General features: G+C 45.0%; 1 long non-coding RNA gene across 4 annotated transcripts; it reads right to left on the reverse strand.

The window, feature by feature from the left end:
- Window positions 1–2,026: 2,026 nt before the first annotated feature.
- On the reverse strand, window positions 2,027–5,257 carry LOC148055165 (uncharacterized). 4 transcript variants are annotated; one of them, XR_015705868.1, is made up of 4 exons: window positions 3,473–5,257; window positions 3,277–3,369; window positions 3,075–3,195; window positions 2,027–2,623 (listed from the first exon to the last, which is right to left on the reverse strand). It is a non-coding gene; the product is annotated as an uncharacterized LOC148055165 (long non-coding RNA). The 4 variants fall into 4 exon arrangements; XR_015705866.1 differs by having other exon boundaries at window positions 3,075–4,601; window positions 5,095–5,257; XR_015705867.1 differs by having other exon boundaries at window positions 3,277–5,257.
- Window positions 5,258–26,398: the final 21,141 nt, after the last annotated feature.

Raw genomic sequence — 26,398 nt, forward strand, 5'->3', positions numbered from 1 at the left:
GCTCACTCCCCCCCGGTGGGATGGAGGAGAGAATTGGAAAAGTGAGAAAACTCCTGGGTTGAGATAAAGACAGTTTAATAGGTAAAGCAAAAGGTGCACGCGCAAGCAAAGCAAAGCAAGGTATTCATTCACTACTTCCCATCGTCAGGTAGCAACAACTAAAACATCAGTGTGTTGTCAACATTATTCTCATCCTGAATCCAAAACACAGCACTAAATTTACTCTATCCCAGCTGAAACCAGGACACACCATCACCCTGCTAAATAAGAAGGGACATAATGCAACACTTGGAAGAAAAGCAGGTAGTCATTTTTCTCTATACTGTTTAGAGTGAGTTCATCTGTACCTGTACAAGGAGATTAAATTGTAGTACAGGATGTAGAGGCTTGAGTCTCATTTCAGCTGGTGGGGGATTCTCTCTCTTACCTTTTTTTTCCCTCTTTTTTTTTTTCCCTGAATAGCATCCTACCTTGCTTGTGCACACGAGTAGGTACATGGGTCAGATCACCGTGAAACATGCAGAGGCCAGGAAGGTAAGAGTCAGCCTGAAAGCAGAGCTAGATGAAGCTGCATGTCACCATCTGCATTGCAAAAGTAGCATAGCCATCTGCTGTATTTCATTTCCATGACCACATCGCAAATCCTTCCTTTCAAGGGGAAAGGCAGTGCTACAGGCAGATACAGGCTGGTGGCTCTTAATTTGGCTTCAGGACTCATCCCAGCAGTGAGGTAGGGAAAGCAGCATGTGCTAGAGCCAGTGCTTACCTGGCTCTGCCTATTACAGGGCAGGAAAATGGATCCGAGTGTCACAGTGGGAATGGGTAGAAGAAGGTCACATTTTTCAAGCAGAGCTGCATATATTTTACTCCCTCCCTAGTTCCCTCACGCTTGCATTTCTTCAGGCTGCTACCACCTATTGCAACATAGATAACAGCCAGCAAGAACAAGCATGTTAGAGGTTTTGGACCCAGTAAGCATACTACTGACAAACAGGGAGGCTGTTATTGAGAGACCTAAACCATATGATGTTGGGCATGGACCCTGAACCTACCTGCAGCCACTGGGCATCTTTTTGACATTACTCACACTGAGTAATCACAAACCATTTTGAGGTAATGAAACCTTCCTGGGGGAAAATACAACAGAGCTGCTATCAGTTGCAATCGCTTACCATGGCTAGAGCTTTGCTCCTAGAGGAATGGGAACAGGACCTGAAGTATCATGGCGGACGTCAATGATGCAAATGCAATTAATACTTCTGCCTGGTCTATAATGACTCTGCTCCCCTAATGCAGTAGAGTGGCTAGAAGAGCAACCTCTCTAATGGCACATAAACATTTTCCAAGTGGCTGTCCTATTAAGATTATGCAAGACCCAGGGCAGTCCTCTGCAACATGATGTCAGCTCTGGCTCCTGGCCTGATACACAGTTACACAACAGGACAAAACAAGGGGAGAAAATGGAGATGCTCTGGAGCTGTCAGTTTTTTGAAATACAGTTTAAGCACATAGTTTCTATTGCAGTTACTAGCAAAACATCAGCTGGGTAAACACCAGTGGGGAGAGTTAAGGTTGATCTAAGACATGCTGGGTTTTTTCCTTTTCTTAATATTATTCTTTATTCTTCTTTTCATGCATCTGTTCTGATTTTCCCTCTGTCACAATCTTGGCAGGGGTGCAGAAAGAAGCTCAGAAGTACATAGCTTATGACTGAGTAATGCTCTACTGAAGGCAGGGAATCTCTTTTTTTCAGTTTTTCATGTTTTTATTTCACTTTGTGCATGAGCTGTTAGCCTAGAAGCCCTCCTGATATTTAGCATTCCTTCCACACTGGTTAATTCATGCTTGTCACAAGAAGCACATGGTGGGGATTTGGGGCCAGCATTGGTGGAAATGTGCTCATTATCACAAGCAGGGAAGGGAAATGTCACTGCCATGTTGCTGTAGCGTTCGTTACATATCAAGGTTATACCGGCGGATCTCCAGCCGACCCGGGCTGGGGAAGGAACAGTCAGCACACACAGTGTGGGTGTTCAGCTTCAATGTTTATTGCGCAGTAGTTTACCTTTATACTCCCAGCAGTAGGTGTGTCATGTTATAAGGGGCGGAGACAAGGGAGGGTCGACCCTTAACTCTTTCCGTACAGCGCATGATCTTCCGGTCGCCAGCCCTTATCTTTACTACATTTCCCCCTCCCTTAGCTCCAGTAGCTCTGGATCTCGCTGGGGAAGCTGCGCATAAAATAATCGATATGTGGTAAGACTTCTTAATATACGACTCATAGAACGCATAATTAAGCGTAACAGACAGGGTAATAGCACAACAAGGTCAAGAACAAGTAACAAGACTATGAGCCCGGTTATTAAAAGTTTGGGCGTTATTAACATTCCAGTTTTGTAAGCCTGGGATAGTGGAGCTCTGGTTTGACTTGTGGCAGCAACTGTCCTCCTTATCTCTAGTGAAGTAGGGGGGTGAACAATAGACAGGTAGAGGCTTGTCCAATAGCCGGCATATACAGACACGCATCCATTACATTCATGGATTTTGCCCAATCCAGCCAGTAGTTCATCGCGGCTCCCTCATTGCTCCCCCACACCATCAGGATGCATAGGGAAATGGTAACCTGTCAAGATAAGACTCAATAAATTGATTAATGTTTATACGGTCGAATATTTAGACTGGGTACCCATTCTAGCATCCCTTTCTCGGTTTGCACACACGCATACCCACGTCCCAGGCAACGGAGGGAATAAGGGCCCCTCCATTCACGGGTTTGCAGGTCCCGTACTTGAACCAAAGGGTAAGGCCCTTCGTTCTCATCGAGCCGGAAATGTGCCTGGGTTGCAGTCTGGGTTTTATAGGTGTTCCCTCAAATGGTATGATTTAAGGTAATTAGTGCCATTGCCAACAGACGCTGTGCCCGAAATAAGGGAGGGTCAAGGGGAGGGGGAACCCCTGTTCCTGGGCTTATCTTTTCCCCCTCCCTAAGTCGGTCGAGTAACCCTTTTAATGTGCGGTACGCGCGTTCTACAATGCTTTGGCCCGTACTGTTGTAGGGAATGCCATGACTCAACTGAATATCCCAGCGCGCGCAAAAGTCCTTTGTCTTCTTGCTGACATATGCCGCTCCATTATCTGTTTTAATTTTTTGTGGGATGCCAAGTTGCGCCATACAGTCCTGCCAATGTAAAATAACTACGAGAGCATTTTGTTTAGCATGCATAGTGGCTAAAATAACTCCACTGCAGGTATCAACTGTGACATGCAGATACTTACGTGGATTAAAGGGTTCATAAATTGTAACATCAGGCTGCCATATTTGGTTGGGCTGCAACCCTCGAGGGTTTACCCCTGCCTCCCAGAGGGGACCTTTGGAACACACAGGATAAGCAACAATCACAGAGCGAGCACCTTGCAAAGTAATACCAGTTCGCTTTCCCACTGCCCCAGGGGTAAGGGGTCCCTCTGGTACCTCAGGTATCACTGGCAGTGCCGGGGGAGCCCTACCACCCCCCCCTAGATGTCGTCAGCCGTGACGCTGGTTCTCCTTGTTCCTCAGATCTTTTCCTGCACTCTGCTCTCTGTGTGTCCAGCACCCGTCGATCACTGGGATGCAACGGGGCGTCCTCAGAAGGTGATGGTGTCTTGCCCTCCTTTTCTCCTTCCCGCCGTCTTCCTTCACGTAGTTTGCAGTACCGCTGGGATCCCACATTGGCCCCCGGGACCCAATCCAGCAACCTATCAGTCAGCTCCCTTTCCACACATTGTTGCAACTCGCCCCACGGGGAATTGAGTAGGTGGCGGATCCGCTGGTGCAGAAGGTGCTGAAGGTTCCGTGGGTGGCTGCTCTAGACTCCCCACTCGTAATGGGAACACCTTTCCCAACTCCTTTGTTCCCGCTGCGCCATGGCCTCCCTGCGCCTCCCCTTCCTCCGTTGGCTCAGTCCCCAGTAACGACGGCCCCATCTGTGCCCCACAGGCCACCCCTTCAACTCGAGTTCACACTGGAGTTCCAGCCTGTCCAGTACAGCAGTACAGAAAAACAGCAGAGATGCCCTGGCCATCTGCCAGCCCAGGCACATAGCCATTGCTGTTATCAAAATGTTCCCAGGCACAGCAGAGTAAGATGATGATAAGCAGTTCAGCAAGCAGCAAAAGCAAAAAGCAGCCACTAACGAGCACTAGACTCTAATATACAGTAAGGCAAGCAAGCCCCGTGGCAAGTACAGAAGCCTGCCGATTAATAGCTAAACAGCACTAACAGCTATAAATTTGATCTAGCACATTCCAATTAAATCGGTCATTATCGTGAACCCTTCGAGCCCCACGTTGGGCGCCAAAAAGGGCTGTCGTGGTTTAACCCCAGCCAGCAACTAAGCACCACACAGCCGCTTGCTCACTCCCCCCCGGTGGGATGGGGGAGAGAATCGGAAGAGTAAAAGTGAGAAAACTCATGGGTTGAGATAAAGACAGTTTAATGGGTAAAGCAAAAGCCACGCGCGCAAGCAAAGCAAAGCAAGGAATTCATTCACTACTTCCCATAGGCAAGCAGGTGTTCAGCCATCCCCAGGAAAGCAGGGCTCCATCATGTGTAACGGTTACTGGGGAAGACAAACGCCATCACTCCAAACGTCCCCCCCCTTCCTTCTTCTTCCTCCAGCTTTATATGCTGAGCATGATGTCATATGGTATGGCATAGCCCTTTGGCCAGTCTGGGTCAGCCCCCCCGGCTGTGCTCCCTCCCAGCCAGCCTGTGTCCCCTCCGAGACTAAACCCGTTTGCTTTTCGTTCCCAGGAACTTCATGCCCCATCAGCGCGCTATGTGCGGCAAGCCAGCACCGCTTTGCCGCAAACCCCTTCTTGAGCACCCTTTCTACTGTTCCCGAGGCGCGAAGCCGGTCACTGGCTCCTCCAACATTGCTTATGATCGCTTCTGTCAGCTCATTGCGTATTTTCCCCCAATTTGGGGTGTCCAAAAACTTCTGTGGGAGTGCCGAGCACTCCCCGGCGTAGCATCCATTGGATGCAGTCGCCCGTGGGCCTTTTCCTTATCGCCCCATCCTCGCCCACCTCCGTCGCTACCGACTTTAGTACCTTTACGAGTTCTGCGAGCTCCATCGCTGCTACCTGCAGCCGATCACGTCGGGGTCACCACTATGTAGCGTTCGTTACATATCAAGGTTATACCGGCGGATCTCCAGCTGACCCGGGCTGGGGAAGGAACAGTCAGCACACACAGTGTGGGTGTTCAGCTTCAATGTTTATTGCGCAGTAGTTTACCTTTATACTCCCAGCAGTAGGTGTGTCATGTTATAAGGGGCGGAGACAAGGGAGGGTCGACCCTTAACTCTTTCAGTACAGCGCGTGATCTTCCGGTCGCCAGCCCTTATCTTTACTACATGTTGCACAGCCCAAGAAAAGGGAACAAAGGTATCAAAACACACCTTTTTCCTCACTGCCCGCGTAAGCCCACTCCAGTGTAGCAATGAGTGCTGAACAGATGTGGAAGTGTGTCTGAGATGGAGGAGACCTTCAGGTGCCACCCTTGCAGGATAGGTTGTGCTGCTCTTTCTTCCCAATGCTGTTTGGAAAGATCAGGGCTATCAGCCAAGTGAAATGGTCCTCTTTCCCACCTGACACATTAGCCAGCCTTTTTGAAGGCATTTTTGTCCTCCCTCAACTTAAAATCTTGTAGGCGGCTCTGGCTGAGGAAGGCATTGCCCAGGATGAGTAGGGCTTCTCAGGGCACAGAAAAAGCCTTGCACCATGTGGGTGGGCGCAAGGGTGCTGGCCTCACCACCAGGTCTCCACATTGCAAGCTGGGTAGGGGAGTGAGCTGGCAGCACAACCACAGGCAGGAGAACCAGGGCCCACAATGTATGCCATCTGAGAATGGGCAAAGACACAAAGGGGTAGCATGCTCTTGGACTAGGGTCCAGCTCTTGGACTCACTACCCGAAGGGAAGGTCTCTGCCCAACCAAGCTGTCTGGGAAACTCACAATAGCTGAGAGCCACATGGAGCCCAGAGCTACCCTGTTCCTCCCCAAAATATCCTCATCCTGTTGCTTAATTCCTTTATTTTTCCATCAGCCTATATAAAGACCTTGACTGTTCACTCAGTTGCTCACAGGAGAGTGCATTTGGCTGACATGTAGGAGTCCTGTCTACTCATACATGTAGCTACAACTCTCCTCATGCCCAGATTAGGACTTGTCAGAATAAAGTTGTGAAACTTTATCTATCTGGACTTCTGTAAGGCCTTTGACACAGTCCCCCACAACATCCTTCTCTCTAAATTGGAAGGATAGGGATTTGATGGGCGGACTGTTCGGTGGATAGCAAACTGGCTGGATGGTCAAATCCAGAGGGTAGGGGTCAATGGCTCGATGTCCAGATGGAGAACAGTGACGAGTGGTGTCCCTCAGAGGTCCGTACTGGGGCCAGTGCTGTTTAATATCTTCATCAATGACATAGACAGCAGGATTGAGTGCACCCTCAGCAAGTTTGCAGATGACACCAAGCTGAGTGGTGCAGTTGACATGCCTGAGGGATGGGATGCCATCCAGAGGGACCTGGACAAGCTGGAGAAGTGGGCCTGTCTGAACTTCATGAGGTTCAACAAGGCCAAATGCAAGGCCCTGCACCTGGGTTGGGGCAACCCCCAGTATCAATACAGGCTGGGGGATGAAGGGATTGAGAGCAGCCCTGCGGAGAAGGACTTGGGGGTACTGATACAGAAAAGGCCGGACATGAGCCAGCAACGTGTGCTCACAGCCCAGAAAGCCAACTGTATCCTGGGCTGCATCAAAAGAAGCGTGGCCAGCAGGTCGAGGGAGGTGATTCTGCCCCTCTACTTTGCTCTGGCGAGACCCCCACCTGGAGTACTGTGTCCAGCTCTGGAGTCCTCAGCACAGGAAGGACATGGACCTGTTGGAGCAGGTCCAGAGGAGGGCCACAAAAATGATCAGAAGGATGGAACACCTCTCCTATGAGGAAAGGCTGAAAGAGCTGAGGTTGTTCAGCCTGGAGAAGAGAAGGCCCCGGAGAGACCTTATTGTGGCCTTTCAATACTTAAAGGGGGCTTAAAAGAAAGATGGGGACAGACTTTTTAGCAGGGCCAATAGCGATAGGACAAGGGGTAATGGTTTTAAACTAAAGGAGGGTAGATTCAGACCAGATATAAGGAAGAAATTTTTTACAATGAGGGTGGTGAGACACTGGAACGGGTTGCCCAGAGAGGTGGTAGATGCCCCATCCTTGGAAACATTCAAGGACAGGCTAGATGGGGCTCTGAGCAACCTGATCTAGTTGTAGATGTCCCTGCCAATTGCAGGGGGGATGGACTAGATGACCTTTAAAGGTCCCTTCTAACCCAAACTATTCTATGATGAAAGGGTTAAAAACCACAAGAGCAAGAAAGATGTTGTAAATACCTTAGTCACTTAATTAGATCAGAAGACACCCTGCTGTGATTTAAGGATGTCGTGAATACCTTATTAGACATATGATTTAGGGAGTAGCTAGAAGAACATTTATAAGATAAGGGGAGCTCCAGGATAATCTCGTTACAGACAACTCGGCCTTGGGAGAACAAATGCACGGAACCATCAAGATAGGAAGACACAGAAGAATGACAACAGCCGCCTTGAAGGACACCTTTTACATGATCCTGGGACTGAGTTTGCGCAGAAGCAAAGGTCAATCGGCGAACACGGTGAAGAAGACTACGGGCCTTCGTCTGAAGACCCCCAAAGACCACTTGAAGACCACCACGGGAGACGACTGCCCATGCGGATCGGACATCTGCATATGTTAATAAGTTCCAGGAAATCTCATGTTTATGTAAATGAGTTCTCGGAAATCCTGTGAATGTGTAGGACTTTATAGTATATAATCGCTGAAAGTCTACCAAATCGGTGGAGCGCTTATGGTGGAGAATCCCCAGTGCTGCCCAGCGCTGCAATAAAGGGTACCTGCTTAATGGTAACTTTGCTGCTATGGAGTTTCATTTCAGGGACTCTGAATATTCCGTCTCTCCCTCAGGGAGATCCGGACTGTGAGGAGAAGCATCCGTGAATTTTTGTATCGGAAGAGAAACCTGTAGAATTTTTTGATAGGCACGGGTGCCACATTCTCTGTATTGAATCAAACCTTATTACCTATAAGTGAACAAAACGTTAATGTTGTGGGAGCAACCGGGCAGGTTGAAAAAGCTTTTTTCTTGAAACCGCTAAAATTTAGAATTGGGAAGAGCGTGGGGATTCACAAATTTCTCTACCTGCCTGAGGCTCCTAGACCGTTACTGGGGAGGGACCTATTAGAACAACTAAATCCCAAAATAAAATTTAGAAACGGGGAAACTGAATTTAAAATGCCAGACAAAAATCACATTGAAATTTTAAGTTTGGTTCTTACTGAACCCCAAACCGGAGAAGAAGAAATTATACAAGAAATAAAAGACCAGGTATACCCAGGAGCGTGGGCCTCAGGAATACCCGGAAAGGCTAAAAATGCTGAATTGGTTGTTGTTAAACTCAAAGAAGGGGCACGAGCGGTTAAGATAAAACGATACCCCTTGAGATTGGAAGATAGGCGAGGGGTAAACAGTATTATAGAAGAGCTTATAAAATTTGGACTATTAATTGAATGCTCTTCAGAATATAACGCTCCCATTCTGCCTGTCAAAAAGCCTGATGGCAAAACTTATCGATTGGTGCAAGATTTGCGGGCAGTAAATCAAATAGTTGAAGATTTGTATCCGGTAGTGGCAAACCCATATACTCTGCTGACTAGTTTAAAGGAAACCTATGAATGGTTTGCTGTATTAGATTTAAAGGGTGCATTCTTTTGCCTTACCTTGGCTCCAGAAAGCCGCAGTTTGTTTGCCTTTGAATGGGAAAACCCCGATACAGGACGAAAAACCCAACTGACCTGGACAGTGTTACCAGGTCATAGGATTTAAAATAGCCCTACCATTTTTGGAAATCAATTAGCTAAGGAATTAGAGACCTGGGGGAGGCCCCCAGGAAACGGGATTCTTTTGCAATATGTGGATGATATTTTAATAGCCACAGAAAAGGACGAAGAATGCAAAGAACGGACTGTGAGCTTGTTAAATTTTCTCGGACTAAGTGGTTACCGAGTCTCATTACAGAAAGCCCAGATCTTGGGGAGGGGGCGGGGGAAAAAAAAAAAAAGAAGTAACATACCCGGGATTCGTGATTTCTAAGGGACAAAGACAGCTCGGGAACGACCGAAAGGAAACCATCTGCAGGACCCCAGAACCAGCCACGGTAAAAGATGCAAGCAGACCAGACCTGAAGGAGGAGCCGCCGGAGGAAGAGGAAGCCGACCACACGCGGTATACTGATGGGAGCAGTTTTGTAAAGAATGGAGTTCGAATGGCGGGATACGCTGCGACCGCCACAGACCAACTGGTGGAAGCAAAGTCACTCCCTAAGGGCACATCTGCACAACGAGCCGAAATCCGAAATAATTGCTCTAGTGAGGGCGTTGGAGCTTGCCAAAGGACTGCGAACAGATTCAAAGTATGCCTTTGGTGTAGTCCATGCCCATGGAGCAATTCGGAAAGAACGAGGACTCTTAACTGCTCAAGGGAAAGGTATAAAACATGCAGATATAATTTTGCGACTTTCAGATGCTGTACAACTTCCGTCAGCAGTGGCGAGTGATTATGCACTGCAAAGGGCATCAGAAAGGTAACACTGACAGGGAAGTGGGAAATAAATTGGCTGATCACGAGGCGAGACGAGCTGCGGAACAAGTTGAGGTATTAAGTATAATTCCTGAAAAATCTTTGCCACTGCCTGAGACAAACATATGATTTAGATCTTGGTGAAACCACCTCTGACGGTATCTTATGTGGACAACAATCATCTCAGTTATATGAACCATGCTTATTAGAACATTCTGTTAACAACTGCAAATGGATAATCCTGTCTCCTGATGCGTTTGGAACGTCTGTAGAAATTTATGCCAGGCACGTGTGTTTAGTGACTAAGAACTGATCGGTAGTTGAAGAATATCACCTAATCACTCCCTTTATGTGAAACGTATTCATTTTTCGCACGTACAGAAGAACAAGTGGCAACGTTTTGGCATTATGAGAGCCTAAATAGAAGTCGGGCAAGCACACCTCTGGAAAAATTAAACAAAATCTTGAACCAATCTCAGGAACTCGGAGAACATTTAAAGACACGAAATAAGACACTGGCTGAGTCCATCGTTAAAACAGTAATAACTAAGGACAAACTTGTTGGACTGTCGGGTCAAATTAAAGATGATACCGCCCATCACTGGTGGGATATCTTTTGGGGATACTCACCCTCTGCAGAGAAAACTTTGACCGTTCTAGTCCACCCACTCTTGATATTATTGGTGTTTGTTACTATACTAACAGTTGTCAATTGCCTTTTGTGGTAGAAGCTGAAGAAATTGGCTATGAGAGTTTGGGCCTTGCCTAAGGTGATAAAATATGAAAACTTAAGACCTTTGTAAAGAAATTTACAAAGTTTAAAGAAAGGGGGGGAATGAAAGGGTTAAAGCCAAGATAGACAAAGCCACTGCATCAAAATACCTCCTGAAAGAATTAAAGCCTAGGGGCAAGGAGGATATTTTAAATATCTTCCTCCCTTAACTAAACAAAAGAAAGGCCTTTGGGATGTAGAGAGTAGTTAGAATGGTTGCAAGATAAGGGGGCTCCGGGACAACTGGGCCTTGGGAGAACAAATGCACGGAAGATAGGAAGTCACAGAAGAACGACAACAGCCGCCTTGAAGGACACCGTTTAAGTGATCCCGGGACTGAGTTTGCGCAGAAGCAAAGGTCAATCGGCGAACACGGTGAAGAAGACTACGGGCCTTCGTCTGAAGACCCCCAAAGACCACTTGAAGACCACCACGGGAGACGACTGCCCATGCGGATCGGACATCTGCATATGTTAATAAGTTCCAGGAAATCTCATGTTTATGTAAATGAGTTCTCGGAAATCCTGTGAATGTGTAGGACTTTATAGTATATAATCGCTGAAAGTCTACCAAATCGGTGGAGCGCTTATGGTGGAGAATCCCCAGTGCTGCCCAGCGCTGCAATAAAGGGTACCTGCTTAATGGTAACTTCGCTGCTATGGAGTTTCATTTCAGGGACTCTCTGAATATTCCGTCTCTCCCTCGGGGAGATCTGGACTGTGAGGGGAAGCATCCGTGAATTTTTGTATCGGAAGAGAAACCTGTAGAATTTTTCGATAGGCACGGGTGCCACATTCTCTGTATTGAATCAAACCTTATTACCTATAAGTGAACAAAACGTTAATGTTGTGGGAGCAACCGGGCAGGTTGAAAAAGCTTTTTTCTTGAAACCGCTAAAATTTAGAATTGGGAAGAGCGTGGGGATTCACAAATTTCTCTACCTGCCTGAGGCTCCTAGACCGTTACTGGGGAGGGACCTATTAGAACAACTAAATCCCAAAATAAAATTTAGAAACGGGGAAACTGAATTTAAAATGCCAGACAAAAAACACATTGAAATTTTAAGTTTGGTTCTTACTGAACCCCAAACCGGAGAAGAAGAAATTATACAAGAAATAAAAGACCAGGTATACCCAGGAGCGTGGGCCTCAGGAATACCCGGAAAGGCTAAAAATGCTGAATTGGTTGTTGTTAAACTCAAAGAAGGGGCACGAGCGGTTAAGATAAAACGATACCCCTTGAGATTGGAAGATAGGCGAGGGGTAAACAGTATTATAGAAGAGCTTATAAAATTTGGACTATTAATTGAATGCTCTTCAGAATATAACGCTCCCATTCTGCCTGTCAAAAAGCCTGATGGCAAAACTTATCGATTGGTGCAAGATTTGCGGGCAGTAAATCAAATAGTTGAAGATTTGTATCCGGTAGTGGCAAACCCATATACTCTGCTGACTAGTTTAAAGGAAACCTATGAATGGTTTGCTGTATTAGATTTAAAGGGTGCATTCTTTTGCCTTACCTTGGCTCCAGAAAGCCGCAGTTTGTTTGCCTTTGAATGGGAAAACCCCGATACAGGACGAAAAACCCAACTGACCTGGACAGTGTTACCAGGTCATAGGATTTAAAATAGCCCTACCATTTTTGGAAATCAATTAGCTAAGGAATTAGAGACCTGGGGGAGGCCCCCAGGAAACGGGATTCTTTTGCAATATGTGGATGATATTTTAATAGCCACAGAAAAGGACGAAGAATGCAAAGAACGGACTGTGAGCTTGTTAAATTTTCTCGGACTAAGTGGTTACCGAGTCTCATTACAGAAAGCCCAGATCTTGGGGAGGGGGCGGGGGGGAAAAAAAAAAAAGAAGTAACATACCCGGGATTCGTGATTTCTAAGGGACAAAGACAGCTCGGGAACGACCGAAAGGAAACCATCTGCAGGACCCCAGAACCAGCCACGGTAAAAGATGCAAGCAGACCAGACCTGAAGGAGGAGCCGCCGGAGGAAGAGGAAGCCGACCACACGCGGTATACTGATGGGAGCAGTTTTGTAAAGAATGGAGTTCGAATGGCGGGATACGCTGCGACCGCCACAGACCAACTGGTGGAAGCAAAGTCACTCCCTAAGGGCACATCTGCACAACGAGCCGAAATCCGAAATAATTGCTCTAGTGAGGGCGTTGGAGCTTGCCAAAGGACTGCGAACAGATTCAAAGTATGCCTTTGGTGTAGTCCATGCCCATGGAGCAATTCGGAAAGAACGAGGACTCTTAACTGCTCAAGGGAAAGGTATAAAACATGCAGATATAATTTTGCGACTTTCAGATGCTGTACAACTTCCGTCAGCAGTGGCGAGTGATTATGCACTGCAAAGGGCATCAGAAAGGTAACACTGACAGGGAAGTGGGAAATAAATTGGCTGATCACGAGGCGAGACGAGCTGCGGAACAAGTTGAGGTATTAAGTATAATTCCTGAAAAATCTTTGCCACTGCCTGAGACAAACATATGATTTAGATCTTGGTGAAACCACCTCTGACGGTATCTTATGCGGACAACAATCATCTCAGTTATATGAACCATGCTTATTAGAACATTCTGTTAACAACTGCAAATGGATAATCCTGTCTCCTGATGCGTTTGGAACGTCTGTAGAAATTTATGCCAGGCACGTGTGTTTAGTGACTAAGAACTGATCGGTAGTTGAAGAATATCACCTAATCACTCCCTTTATGTGAAACGTATTCATTTTTCGCATGTACAGAAGAACAAGTGGCAACGTTTTGGCATTATGAGAGCCTAAATAGAAGTCGGGCAAGCACACCTCTGGAAAAATTAAACAAAATCTTGAACCAATCTCAGGAACTCGGAGAACATTTAAAGACACGAAATAAGACACTGGCTGAGTCCATCGTTAAAACAGTAATAACTAAGGACAAACTTGTTGGACTGTCGGGTCAAATTAAAGATGATACCGCCCATCACTGGTGGGATATCTTTTGGGGATACTCACCCTCTGCAGAGAAAACTTTGACCGTTCTAGTCCACCCACTCTTGATATTATTGGTGTTTGTTACTATACTAACAGTTGTCAATTGCCTTTTGTGGTAGAAGCTGAAGAAATTGGCTATGAGAGTTTGGGCCTTGCCTAAGGTGATAAAATATGAAAACTTAAGACCTTTGTAAAGAAATTTACAAAGTTTAAAGAAACTGGGGGAATGAAAGGGTTAAAGCCAAGATAGACAAAGCCACTGCATCAAAATACCTCCTGAAAGAATTAAAGCCTAGGGGCAAGGAGGATATTTTAAATATCTTCCTCCCTTAACTAAACAAAAGAAAGGCCTTTGGGATGTAGAGAGTAGTTAGAATGGTTGCAAGATAAGGGGGCTCCGGGACAACTGGGCCTTGGGAGAACAAATGCACGGAAGATAGGAAGTCACAGAAGAACGACAACAGCCGCCTTGAAGGACACCGTTTAAGTGATCCCGGGACTGAGTTTGCGCAGAAGCAAAGGTCAATCGGCGAACACGGTGAAGAAGACTACGGGCCTTCGTCTGAAGACCCCCAAAGACCACTTGAAGACCACCACGGGAGACGACTGCCCATGCGGATCGGACATCTGCATATGTTAATAAGTTCCAGGAAATCTCATGTTTATGTAAATGAGTTCTCGGAAATCCTGTGAATGTGTAGGACTTTATAGTATATAATCTCTGAAAGTCTACCAAATCGGTGGAGCGCTTATGGTGGAGAATCCCCAGTGCTGCCCAGCGCTGCAATAAAGGGTACCTGCTTAATGGTAACTTCGCTGCTATGGAGTTTCATTTCAGGGACTCTCTGAATATTCCGTCTCTCCCTCGGGGAGATCTGGACTGTGAGGGGAAGCATCCGTGAATTTTTGTATCGGAAGAGAAACCTGTAGAATTTTTCGATAGGCACGGGTGCCACATTCTCTGTATTGAATCAAACCTTATTACCTATAAGTGAACAAAACGTTAATGTTGTGGGAGCAACCGGGCAGGTTGAAAAAGCTTTTTTCTTGAAACCGCTAAAATTTAGAATTGGGAAGAGCGTGGGGATTCACAAATTTCTCTACCTGCCTGAGGCTCCTAGACCGTTACTGGGGAGGGACCTATTAGAACAACTAAATCCCAAAATAAAATTTAGAAACGGGGAAACTGAATTTAAAATGCCAGACAAAAAACACATTGAAATTTTAAGTTTGGTTCTTACTGAACCCCAAACCGGAGAAGAAGAAATTATACAAGAAATAAAAGACCAGGTATACCCAGGAGCGTGGGCCTCAGGAATACCCGGAAAGGCTAAAAATGCTGAATTGGTTGTTGTTAAACTCAAAGAAGGGGCACGAGCGGTTAAGATAAAACGATACCCCTTGAGATTGGAAGATAGGCGAGGGGTAAACAGTATTATAGAAGAGCTTATAAAATTTGGACTATTAATTGAATGCTCTTCAGAATATAACGCTCCCATTCTGCCTGTCAAAAAGCCTGATGGCAAAACTTATCGATTGGTGCAAGATTTGCGGGCAGTAAATCAAATAGTTGAAGATTTGTATCCGGTAGTGGCAAACCCATATACTCTGCTGACTAGTTTAAAGGAAACCTATGAATGGTTTGCTGTATTAGATTTAAAGGGTGCATTCTTTTGCCTTACCTTGGCTCCAGAAAGCCGCAGTTTGTTTGCCTTTGAATGGGAAAACCCCGATACAGGACGAAAAACCCAACTGACCTGGACAGTGTTACCAGGTCATAGGATTTAAAATAGCCCTACCATTTTTGGAAATCAATTAGCTAAGGAATTAGAGACCTGGGGGAGGCCCCCAGGAAACGGGATTCTTTTGCAATATGTGGATGATATTTTAATAGCCACAGAAAAGGACGAAGAATGCAAAGAACGGACTGTGAGCTTGTTAAATTTTCTCGGACTAAGTGGTTACCGAGTCTCATTACAGAAAGCCCAGATCTTGGGGAGGGGGCGGGGGGGGAAAAAAAAAAAAAAAAGTAACATACCCGGGATTCGTGATTTCTAAGGGACAAAGACAGCTCGGGAACGACCGAAAGGAAACCATCTGCAGGACCCCAGAACCAGCCACGGTAAAAGATGCAAGCAGACCAGACCTGAAGGAGGAGCCGCCGGAGGAAGAGGAAGCCGACCACACGCGGTATACTGATGGGAGCAGTTTTGTAAAGAATGGAGTTCGAATGGCGGGATACGCTGCGACCGCCACAGACCAACTGGTGGAAGCAAAGTCACTCCCTAAGGGCACATCTGCACAACGAGCCGAAATCCGAAATAATTGCTCTAGTGAGGGCGTTGGAGCTTGCCAAAGGACTGCGAACAGATTCAAAGTATGCCTTTGGTGTAGTCCATGCCCATGGAGCAATTCGGAAAGAACGAGGACTCTTAACTGCTCAAGGGAAAGGTATAAAACATGCAGATATAATTTTGCGACTTTCAGATGCTGTACAACTTCCGTCAGCAGTGGCGAGTGATTATGCACTGCAAAGGGCATCAGAAAGGTAACACTGACAGGGAAGTGGGAAATAAATTGGCTGATCACGAGGCGAGACGAGCTGCGGAACAAGTTGAGGTATTAAGTATAATTCCTGAAAAATCTTTGCCACTGCCTGAGACAAACATATGATTTAGATCTTGGTGAAACCACCTCTGACGGTATCTTATGCGGACAACAATCATCTCAGTTATATGAACCATGCTTATTAGAACATTCTGTTAACAACTGCAAATGGATAATCCTGTCTCCTGATGCGTTTGGAACGTCTGTAGAAATTTATGCCAGGCACGTGTGTTTAGTGACTAAGAACTGATCGGTAGTTGAAGAATATCACCTAATCACTCCCTTTATGTGAAACGTATTCATTTTTCGCATGTACAGAAGAACAAGTGGCAACGTTTTGGCATTATGAGAGCCTAAATAGAAGTCGGGCAAGCACACCTCTGGAAAAATTAAACAAAATCTTGAACCAATCTCAGGAACTCGGAGAACATTTAAAGACACGAAATAAGACACTGGCTGAGTCCATCGTTAAAACAGTAATAACTAAGGACAAACTTGTTGGACTGTCGGGTCAAATTAAAGATGATACCGCCCATCACTGGTGGGATATCTTTTGGGGATACTCACCCTCTGCAGAGAAAACTTTGACCGTTCTAGTCCACCCACTCTTGATATTATTGGTGTTTGTTACTATACTAACAGTTGTCAATTGCCTTTTGTGGTAGAAGCTGAAGAAATTGGCTATGAGAGTTTGGGCCTTGCCTAAGGTGATAAAATATGAAAACTTAAGACCTTTGTAAAGAAATTTACAAAGTTTAAAGAAAGGGGGGGAATGAAAGGGTTAAAGCCAAGATAGACAAAGCCACTGCATCAAAATACCTCCTGAAAGAATTAAAGCCTAGGGGCAAGGAGGATATTTTAAATATCTTCCTCCCTTAACTAAACAAAAGAAAGGCCTTTGGGATGTAGAGAGTAGTTAGAATGGTTGCAAGATAAGGGGGCTCCGGGACAACTGGGCCTTGGGAGAACAAATGCACGGAAGATAGGAAGTCACAGAAGAACGACAACAGCCGCCTTGAAGGACACCGTTTAAGTGATCCCGGGACTGAGTTTGCGCAGAAGCAAAGGTCAATCGGCGAACACGGTGAAGAAGACTACGGGCCTTCGTCTGAAGACCCCCAAAGACCACTTGAAGACCACCACGGGAGACGACTGCCCATGCGGATCGGACATCTGCATATGTTAATAAGTTCCAGGAAATCTCATGTTTATGTAAATGAGTTCTCGGAAATCCTGTGAATGTGTAGGACTTTATAGTATATAATCTCTGAAAGTCTACCAAATCGGTGGAGCGCTTATGGTGGAGAATCCCCAGTGCTGCCCAGCGCTGCAATAAAGGGTACCTGCTTAATGGTAACTTCGCTGCTATGGAGTTTCATTTCAGGGACTCTCTGAATATTCCGTCTCTCCCTCGGGGAGATCCGGACTGTGAGGGGAAGCATCCATGAATTTTTGTATCGGAAGAGAAACCTGTAGAATTTTTTGATAGGCACGGGTGCCACATTCTCTGTATTGAATCAAACCTTATTACCTATAAGTGAACAAAACGTTAATGTTGTGGGAGCAACCGGGCAGGTTGAAAAAGCTTTTTTCTTGAAACCGCTAAAATTTAGAATTGGGAAGAGCGTGGGGATTCACAAATTTCTCTACCTGCCTGAGGCTCCTAGACCGTTACTGGGGAGGGACCTATTAGAACAACTAAATCCCAAAATAAAATTTAGAAACGGGGAAACTGAATTTAAAATGCCAGACAAAAAACACATTGAAATTTTAAGTTTGGTTCTTACTGAACCCCAAACCGGAGAAGAAGAAATTATACAAGAAATAAAAGACCAGGTATACCCAGGAGCGTGGGCCTCAGGAATACCCGGAAAGGCTAAAAATGCTGAATTGGTTGTTGTTAAACTCAAAGAAGGGGCACGAGCGGTTAAGATAAAACGATACCCCTTGAGATTGGAAGATAGGCGAGGGGTAAACAGTATTATAGAAGAGCTTATAAAATTTGGACTATTAATTGAATGCTCTTCAGAATATAACGCTCCCATTCTGCCTGTCAAAAAGCCTGATGGCAAAACTTATCGATTGGTGCAAGATTTGCGGGCAGTAAATCAAATAGTTGAAGATTTGTATCCGGTAGTGGCAAACCCATATACTCTGCTGACTAGTTTAAAGGAAACCTATGAATGGTTTGCTGTATTAGATTTAAAGGGTGCATTCTTTTGCCTTACCTTGGCTCCAGAAAGCCGCAGTTTGTTTGCCTTTGAATGGGAAAACCCCGATACAGGACGAAAAACCCAACTGACCTGGACAGTGTTACCAGGTCATAGGATTTAAAATAGCCCTACCATTTTTGGAAATCAATTAGCTAAGGAATTAGAGACCTGGGGGAGGCCCCCAGGAAACGGGATTCTTTTGCAATATGTGGATGATATTTTAATAGCCACAGAAAAGGACGAAGAATGCAAAGAACGGACTGTGAGCTTGTTAAATTTTCTCGGACTAAGTGGTTACCGAGTCTCATTACAGAAAGCCCAGATCTTGGGGAGGGGGTGGGGGGGGAAAAAAAAAAAAAAAAAAAAGTAACATACCCGGGATTCGTGATTTCTAAGGGACAAAGACAGCTCGGGAACGACCGAAAGGAAACCATCTGCAGGACCCCAGAACCAGCCACGGTAAAAGATGCAAGCAGACCAGACCTGAAGGAGGAGCCGCCGGAGGAAGAGGAAGCCGACCACACGCGGTATACTGATGGGAGCAGTTTTGTAAAGAATGGAGTTCGAATGGCGGGATACGCTGCGACCGCCACAGACCAACTGGTGGAAGCAAAGTCACTCCCTAAGGGCACATCTGCACAACGAGCCGAAATCCGAAATAATTGCTCTAGTGAGGGCGTTGGAGCTTGCCAAAGGACTGCGAACAGATTCAAAGTATGCCTTTGGTGTAGTCCATGCCCATGGAGCAATTCGGAAAGAACGAGGACTCTTAACTGCTCAAGGGAAAGGTATAAAACATGCAGATATAATTTTGCGACTTTCAGATGCTGTACAACTTCCGTCAGCAGTGGCGAGTGATTATGCACTGCAAAGGGCATCAGAAAGGTAACACTGACAGGGAAGTGGGAAATAAATTGGCTGATCACGAGGCGAGACGAGCTGCGGAACAAGTTGAGGTATTAAGTATAATTCCTGAAAAATCTTTGCCACTGCCTGAGACAAACATATGATTTAGATCTTGGTGAAACCACCTCTGACGGTATCTTATGCGGACAACAATCATCTCAGTTATATGAACCATGCTTATTAGAACATTCTGTTAACAACTGCAAATGGATAATCCTGTCTCCTGATGCGTTTGGAACGTCTGTAGAAATTTATGCCAGGCACGTGTGTTTAGTGACTAAGAACTGATCGGTAGTTGAAGAATATCACCTAATCACTCCCTTTATGTGAAACGTATTCATTTTTCGCATGTACAGAAGAACAAGTGGCAACGTTTTGGCATTATGAGAGCCTAAATAGAAGTCGGGCAAGCACACCTCTGGAAAAATTAAACAAAATCTTGAACCAATCTCAGGAACTCGGAGAACATTTAAAGACACGAAATAAGACACTGGCTGAGTCCATCGTTAAAACAGTAATAACTAAGGACAAACTTGTTGGACTGTCGGGTCAAATTAAAGATGATACCGCCCATCACTGGTGGGATATCTTTTGGGGATACTCACCCTCTGCAGAGAAAACTTTGACCGTTCTAGTCCACCCACTCTTGATATTATTGGTGTTTGTTACTATACTAACAGTTGTCAATTGCCTTTTGTGGTAGAAGCTGAAGAAATTGGCTATGAGAGTTTGGGCCTTGCCTAAGGTGATAAAATATGAAAACTTAAGACCTTTGTAAAGAAATTTACAAAGTTTAAAGAAAGGGGGGGAATGAAAGGGTTAAAGCCAAGATAGACAAAGCCACTGCATCAAAATACCTCCTGAAAGAATTAAAGCCTAGGGGCAAGGAGGATATTTTAAATATCTTCCTCCCTTAACTAAACAAAAGAAAGGCCTTTGGGATGTAGAGAGTAGTTAGAATGGTTGCAAGATAAGGGGGCTCCGGGACAACTGGGCCTTGGGAGAACAAATGCACGGAAGATAGGAAGTCACAGAAGAACGACAACAGCCGCCTTGAAGGACACCGTTTAAGTGATCCCGGGACTGAGTTTGCGCAGAAGCAAAGGTCAATCGGCGAACACGGTGAAGAAGACTACGGGCCTTCGTCTGAAGACCCCCAAAGACCACTTGAAGACCACCACGGGAGACGACTGCCCATGCGGATCGGACATCTGCATATGTTAATAAGTTCCAGGAAATCTCATGTTTATGTAAATGAGTTCTCGGAAATCCTGTGAATGTGTAGGACTTTATAGTATATAATCTCTGAAAGTCTACCAAATCGGTGGAGCGCTTATGGTGGAGAATCCCCAGTGCTGCCCAGCGCTGCAATAAAGGGTACCTGCTTAATGGTAACTTCGCTGCTATGGAGTTTCATTTCAGGGACTCTCTGAATATTCCGTCTCTCCCTCGGGGAGATCCGGACTGTGAGGAGAAGCATCCGTGAATTTTTGTATCAGAAGAGAAACCTGTAGAATTTTTTGATAGGCACGGGTGCCACATTCTCTGTATTGAATCAAACCTTATTACCTATAAGTGAACAAAACGTTAATGTTGTGGGAGCAACCGGGCAGGTTGAAAAAGCTTTTTTCTTGAAACCGCTAAAATTTAGAATTGGGAAGAGCGTGGGGATTCACAAATTTCTCTACCTGCCTGAGGCTCCTAGACCGTTACTGGGGAGGGACCTATTAGAACAACTAAATCCCAAAATAAAATTTAGAAACGGGGAAACTGAATTTAAAATGCCAGACAAAAAACACATTGAAATTTTAAGTTTGGTTCTTACTGAACCCCAAACCGGAGAAGAAGAAATTATACAAGAAATAAAAGACCAGGTATACCCAGGAGCGTGGGCCTCAGGAATACCCGGAAAGGCTAAAAATGCTGAATTGGTTGTTGTTAAACTCAAAGAAGGGGCACGAGCTATTAAGATAAAACGATACCCCTTGAGATTGGAAGATAGGCGAGGGGTAAACAGTATTATAGAAGAGCTTATAAAATTTGGACTATTAATTGAATGCTCTTCAGAATATAACGCTCCCATTCTGCCTGTCAAAAAGCCTGATGGCAAAACTTATCGATTGGTGCAAGATTTGCGGGCAGTAAATCAAATAGTTGAAGATTTGTATCCGGTAGTGGCAAACCCATATACTCTGCTGACTAGTTTAAAGGAAACCTATGAATGGTTTGCTGTATTAGATTTAAAGGGTGCATTCTTTTGCCTTACCTTGGCTCCAGAAAGCCGCAGTTTGTTTGCCTTTGAATGGGAAAACCCCGATACAGGACGAAAAACCCAACTGACCTGGACAGTGTTACCAGGTCATAGGATTTAAAATAGCCCTACCATTTTTGGAAATCAATTAGCTAAGGAATTAGAGACCTGGGGGAGGCCCCCAGGAAACGGGATTCTTTTGCAATATGTGGATGATATTTTAATAGCCACAGAAAAGGACGAAGAATGCAAAGAACGGACTGTGAGCTTGTTAAATTTTCTCGGACTAAGTGGTTACCGAGTCTCATTACAGAAAGCCCAGATCTTGGGGAGGGGGCGGGGGGGAAAAAAAAAAAAGAAGTAACATACCCGGGATTCGTGATTTCTAAGGGACAAAGACAGCTCGGGAACGACCGAAAGGAAACCATCTGCAGGACCCCAGAACCAGCCACGGTAAAAGATGCAAGCAGACCAGACCTGAAGGAGGAGCCGCCGGAGGAAGAGGAAGCCGACCACACGCGGTATACTGATGGGAGCAGTTTTGTAAAGAATGGAGTTCGAATGGCGGGATACGCTGCGACCGCCACAGACCAACTGGTGGAAGCAAAGTCACTCCCTAAGGGCACATCTGCACAACGAGCCGAAATCCGAAATAATTGCTCTAGTGAGGGCGTTGGAGCTTGCCAAAGGACTGCGAACAGATTCAAAGTATGCCTTTGGTGTAGTCCATGCCCATGGAGCAATTCGGAAAGAACGAGGACTCTTAACTGCTCAAGGGAAAGGTATAAAACATGCAGATATAATTTTGCGACTTTCAGATGCTGTACAACTTCCGTCAGCAGTGGCGAGTGATTATGCACTGCAAAGGGCATCAGAAAGGTAACACTGACAGGGAAGTGGGAAATAAATTGGCTGATCACGAGGCGAGACGAGCTGCGGAACAAGTTGAGGTATTAAGTATAATTCCTGAAAAATCTTTGCCACTACCTGAAACAATTGAATATGATGAAAAGGATCAAAAGCTTATCACTAACTTAGGAGCTGAAACTGGCCCTTCAGGATGGGCAGTGTTGAAAGATAAGAGAATAATAGTTCCCTTTAGAAACTTATAAAAACAGAGCACGATAAAACTCATTGGGGAACTGAAGCCTTATACAACTCTCTTATTAAGCAAATTGTAGCTAGAAATTTATATCAGACTGCCAAAGACAACACATCCTGGGGTTTTGAAGAATTATGGCATGGTCTTACCTCATGGCTACCTAATTGGACATGGCTAAGGAATCTGTTTGTAATAGGGATAATGGTGATTTGTGTATGCATCCTAGCCTGTGTTATGATACAATGCTGCTCTTGTATTTCCAATCTCTCTAAACGTTGCAAACGTAAGTGATGGAGGCTTGAGCTCTAAAGAGCTGCAACCCTCAATAGGTAAGGAGGGAATGAAAGGGTTAAAAACCACAAGAGCAAGAAAGATGTTGTAAATACCTTAGTCACTTAATTAGATCAGAAGACACCCTGGCGTGATTTAAGGATGTCATGAATGCCTTATTAGACATGAGGGTGGTCTGATGTGATTTAGGGAGTAGCTAGAAGAACAGTTATAAGATAAGGGGGGCTCCAGGATAATCTCGTTACAGACAACTCGGCCTTGGGAGAACAAATGCACAGAACCATGAAGATAGGAAGACACAGAAGAATGACAACAATAGCCTTGAAGGACAATGTTGACGTGATCCTAGGACTGAGTTTGCGCGGAAGCAAACATGGTGAAGAAGACTATGAGCCGTCATCTGAAGACCCCCAAAGACCACTTGAAGACCGATAAAGTTCAGTTTGAACTAAATCTTTTGTCCACAAATATTTCCTACAGTTTTCTGTCTTTTATCTCTGATACATGCCAGCTTGCATGAATTTCTTTTGGTGATGTCTTGGGAGAAGGCACTGCAGGAAAACCACTCAGTCAAAGATTTCCCTGTAAATGAAGAAAGTCAGACCTTGCAATCCAACTACCTATTCCAAACTGCATGTGTCTGAATTTGTGCATGTCTATGAAAAAAATTAAGCTTTTCTATTCCCCCTCTAGTCCTCACAATTCACTTGGAACCAGCAGTATCATTCAGGCAAAACAGATCTTCTCAGAGAAAAGCAGCTTGCTTTCTCCTGCTATGTTAAAAGGAACTGGATTTCTTTGAAGCAATACAAATTCCTTGCATTAAAAAAAAAAAAATCCATTCCACATGAATGTTAATGCTACCTCCAAATGATGCGTGTGTGTGCAGAGTGCCTTTGAAAGAAGTCCTTCACAAAATCCATTTGCATCAGGGGATGCAACTGGTGGACTTCCATCTGAATGTTGCTATTGTTCTAGTCTCTGTCACATTTACTTTTCCAGTCAGTCTCAGATGTAACTTCCCAACCACAAGAAATTGTTTTGAGTTGTCGGCAGTCTAATTCATCTAGATTGTCTTTGTTTACAGGAAGATTTTAGTGTCCAATGAGAGGAAGGGATTTTACTGCCAGCTCTTAGTCACTGCAGGGCAAAATGCAGGCAGGAGAGTAGATTTCCACAGGTCAAGGTCCATAGGAGAACTTTTTGTTCAGGTTACTGGCTGTAGCCTAGCAATAACTTTGGCATGAAGTATCTATACTGTGCTTGGAAAGAGCAGGACTCAAGTCATCTGATGCTAAACTGAGCCACCATGTCCTCAGCTGCATTTGTATCCCATTTCTTCGAACTTCATGAGCAGAAACCTCTGTCCACTCTCCTGCCCCATGGCAGGCTGAGCCACACCTATGGCTGTCACTCCTGGCACTAGTTTGTCTAACCTGTTCTTTAAGACCTCTGATGTTGGAGAGGCCACAGCTCCCCTTGGCAAGCTATTCCAGCTTTTGTCTGTCCTCACAGTCTCCACTTTCTAACCTCTTTTAGGCAGTCTAAGATCCTCAGCTTGTGTGAAATGAGATGAGCTCTGCTGACATCAGTGAAGTTCAAAAACTCAGTCCTTCCACTTCCCTCTTAATTTTTCTCTGTTCCTACTCTTTATCTTTTCATAGGTCCACAATGTTCCTTCCACTCACTTTAACATCTAAGCAGTGTGAAAGTGCTGATGCTCACTCCTACATACCATCATCAGCATTCAGCTCTCTTATTCTGTTCATATTTCTAAAACTTTCAGATATTCATCTTCACACATGCCTACTACAGCATTCTGCTGGGGATCTAAAAAACACATCAGACATATAAAGAAGTTTCTGAGATCATCTTCCAGCCTTGTCTTTCTGAGCAAATAAACCTTCTCTTTGTGACCCTCACCTGGCTTCCCAAGTTCAAATTTTCAGACATTACCTTTAATACCACTCTGTCACGGAGGTACACTAAGACTAACTGAAACAAAGGACAAACTCAAACAACTTTATTGCACAAAACAACCAAACCCGTACAACAGAAACCAATGAGAAACAGGGGTAAACCAAAATCAATCAACACTCTGATAACATTTAACACATAACAGGTTCGAGGTGTCAGTCGGGCAGGGTATTGTTACTGCACGGCAATACACACGGCAATGATGATCCAAAATGCATACACACGCTCACTCACAAAGGGGGGGAAACTCTCTCCCTCCCATGGGTACCCAGAGGATGTAATCGCTCGCCCCGGGGGTGGGGTGGGGTGAGGGCTCACCCAAGGATATCCAGAAGACAATCACTCACCCAAAGGAGGTGAGGGCACTTCAATCCCGAGAAGTTTCCTCAGGCGGCATCCCAACCCAAGTGGGGGAGAGGTTTTCAAACACAGACCTGCTGCTCTGAGAAGACCACTCCAAGGGGGTCTCCGGCAGCGCCCCGTTTATACCCTGGATTGGATCTGAGCTGTGGTCATCATTGGTCATGATCCAGAAGCTTCTCCAAGCCAAGGCGCCTCATTGGCTGCAGACCCTGCCTGGCGACCAAGAGGCCCCGCTCCTCCTGCTCTCCTGCTCCTCCTGCTCCCCTTGCCGAAGGGTGTACATGCCTGGGGGCACGGCAGAGCACAAAAGGCGCGAGAATGAGGCGCGAAAAGCATGGGGGGGGGGGGGGGGGAGGAGGAATGTACCTGTCACACCAAGTCAAAGATTATTTTATTTTCGTTGGCTGAGATTTTAAAAGGGAACTAAAGATTTAGTGTGATCACCACAACAGAAAGCATTATAAAAGTTCTGGTTTTCAGAAGGCAATTGTTCAGTAGCTGCTAAAAAAAAACAGGATTTCTTTAGAAATATCACAAGTTACTACCTAAGAACATTTGAAACCAAAAATCACCAGTCATTTCTGGAGATTTCATGGAAAAAGAAGGTATATAAATATAAAGCCTAGTGGTTTCCCTTTACATGGTGGCAAGTTTTGATTAAAATTTGCACTTCTTACTTGTTTCTTCAGTGTCTGGCCTAAAATATAATTATATAACCAATCTGATACTTTGAGCCTACGAATATAAAAATGAAGATTTAAACTTTGTGGCTTTCACTGCATTTCTCTAAAGGCCAAAACTAAAAGTAGACATCTGACAACCTCAGACTGTGGTAAAGTTCAGTTCTTACACCTATCTGGACCCCAAACTCCTTGGTTCTTGCTCATCTTTAGTTCTGTTGGGTTGTCATTGTTTTACAGAAAAAAATGGCTTTTAGAGTCTTTTATAACAAAATCACTGTTTTTGAAGCCTAAATGAAGATACATGAAGAGAACACCTGAAAGAAATACGTCATGTTAATGACATGTCATGTAAATGAAAGATCTATGAAAACATATAACGCCTATTAACCATGTCTATTTGGAGAGCTGCTAAGTTTATGGTATTTTACTATTCCAACAACACTATGAAATTCTCCTCCTATACATTTTAATTTGCATCCTACTACCTATAAAACACAATGTTCAGTTTACCTTGCTATCTCTTTTTACT

The sequence above is a fragment of the Nipponia nippon genome, unplaced genomic scaffold, assembly GCF_047370975.1.
Source record: "Nipponia nippon isolate SJK-2023a ecotype South Korea unplaced genomic scaffold, ASM4737097v1 scaffold_26, whole genome shotgun sequence".
NCBI lineage: Eukaryota > Metazoa > Chordata > Aves > Pelecaniformes > Threskiornithidae > Nipponia > Nipponia nippon.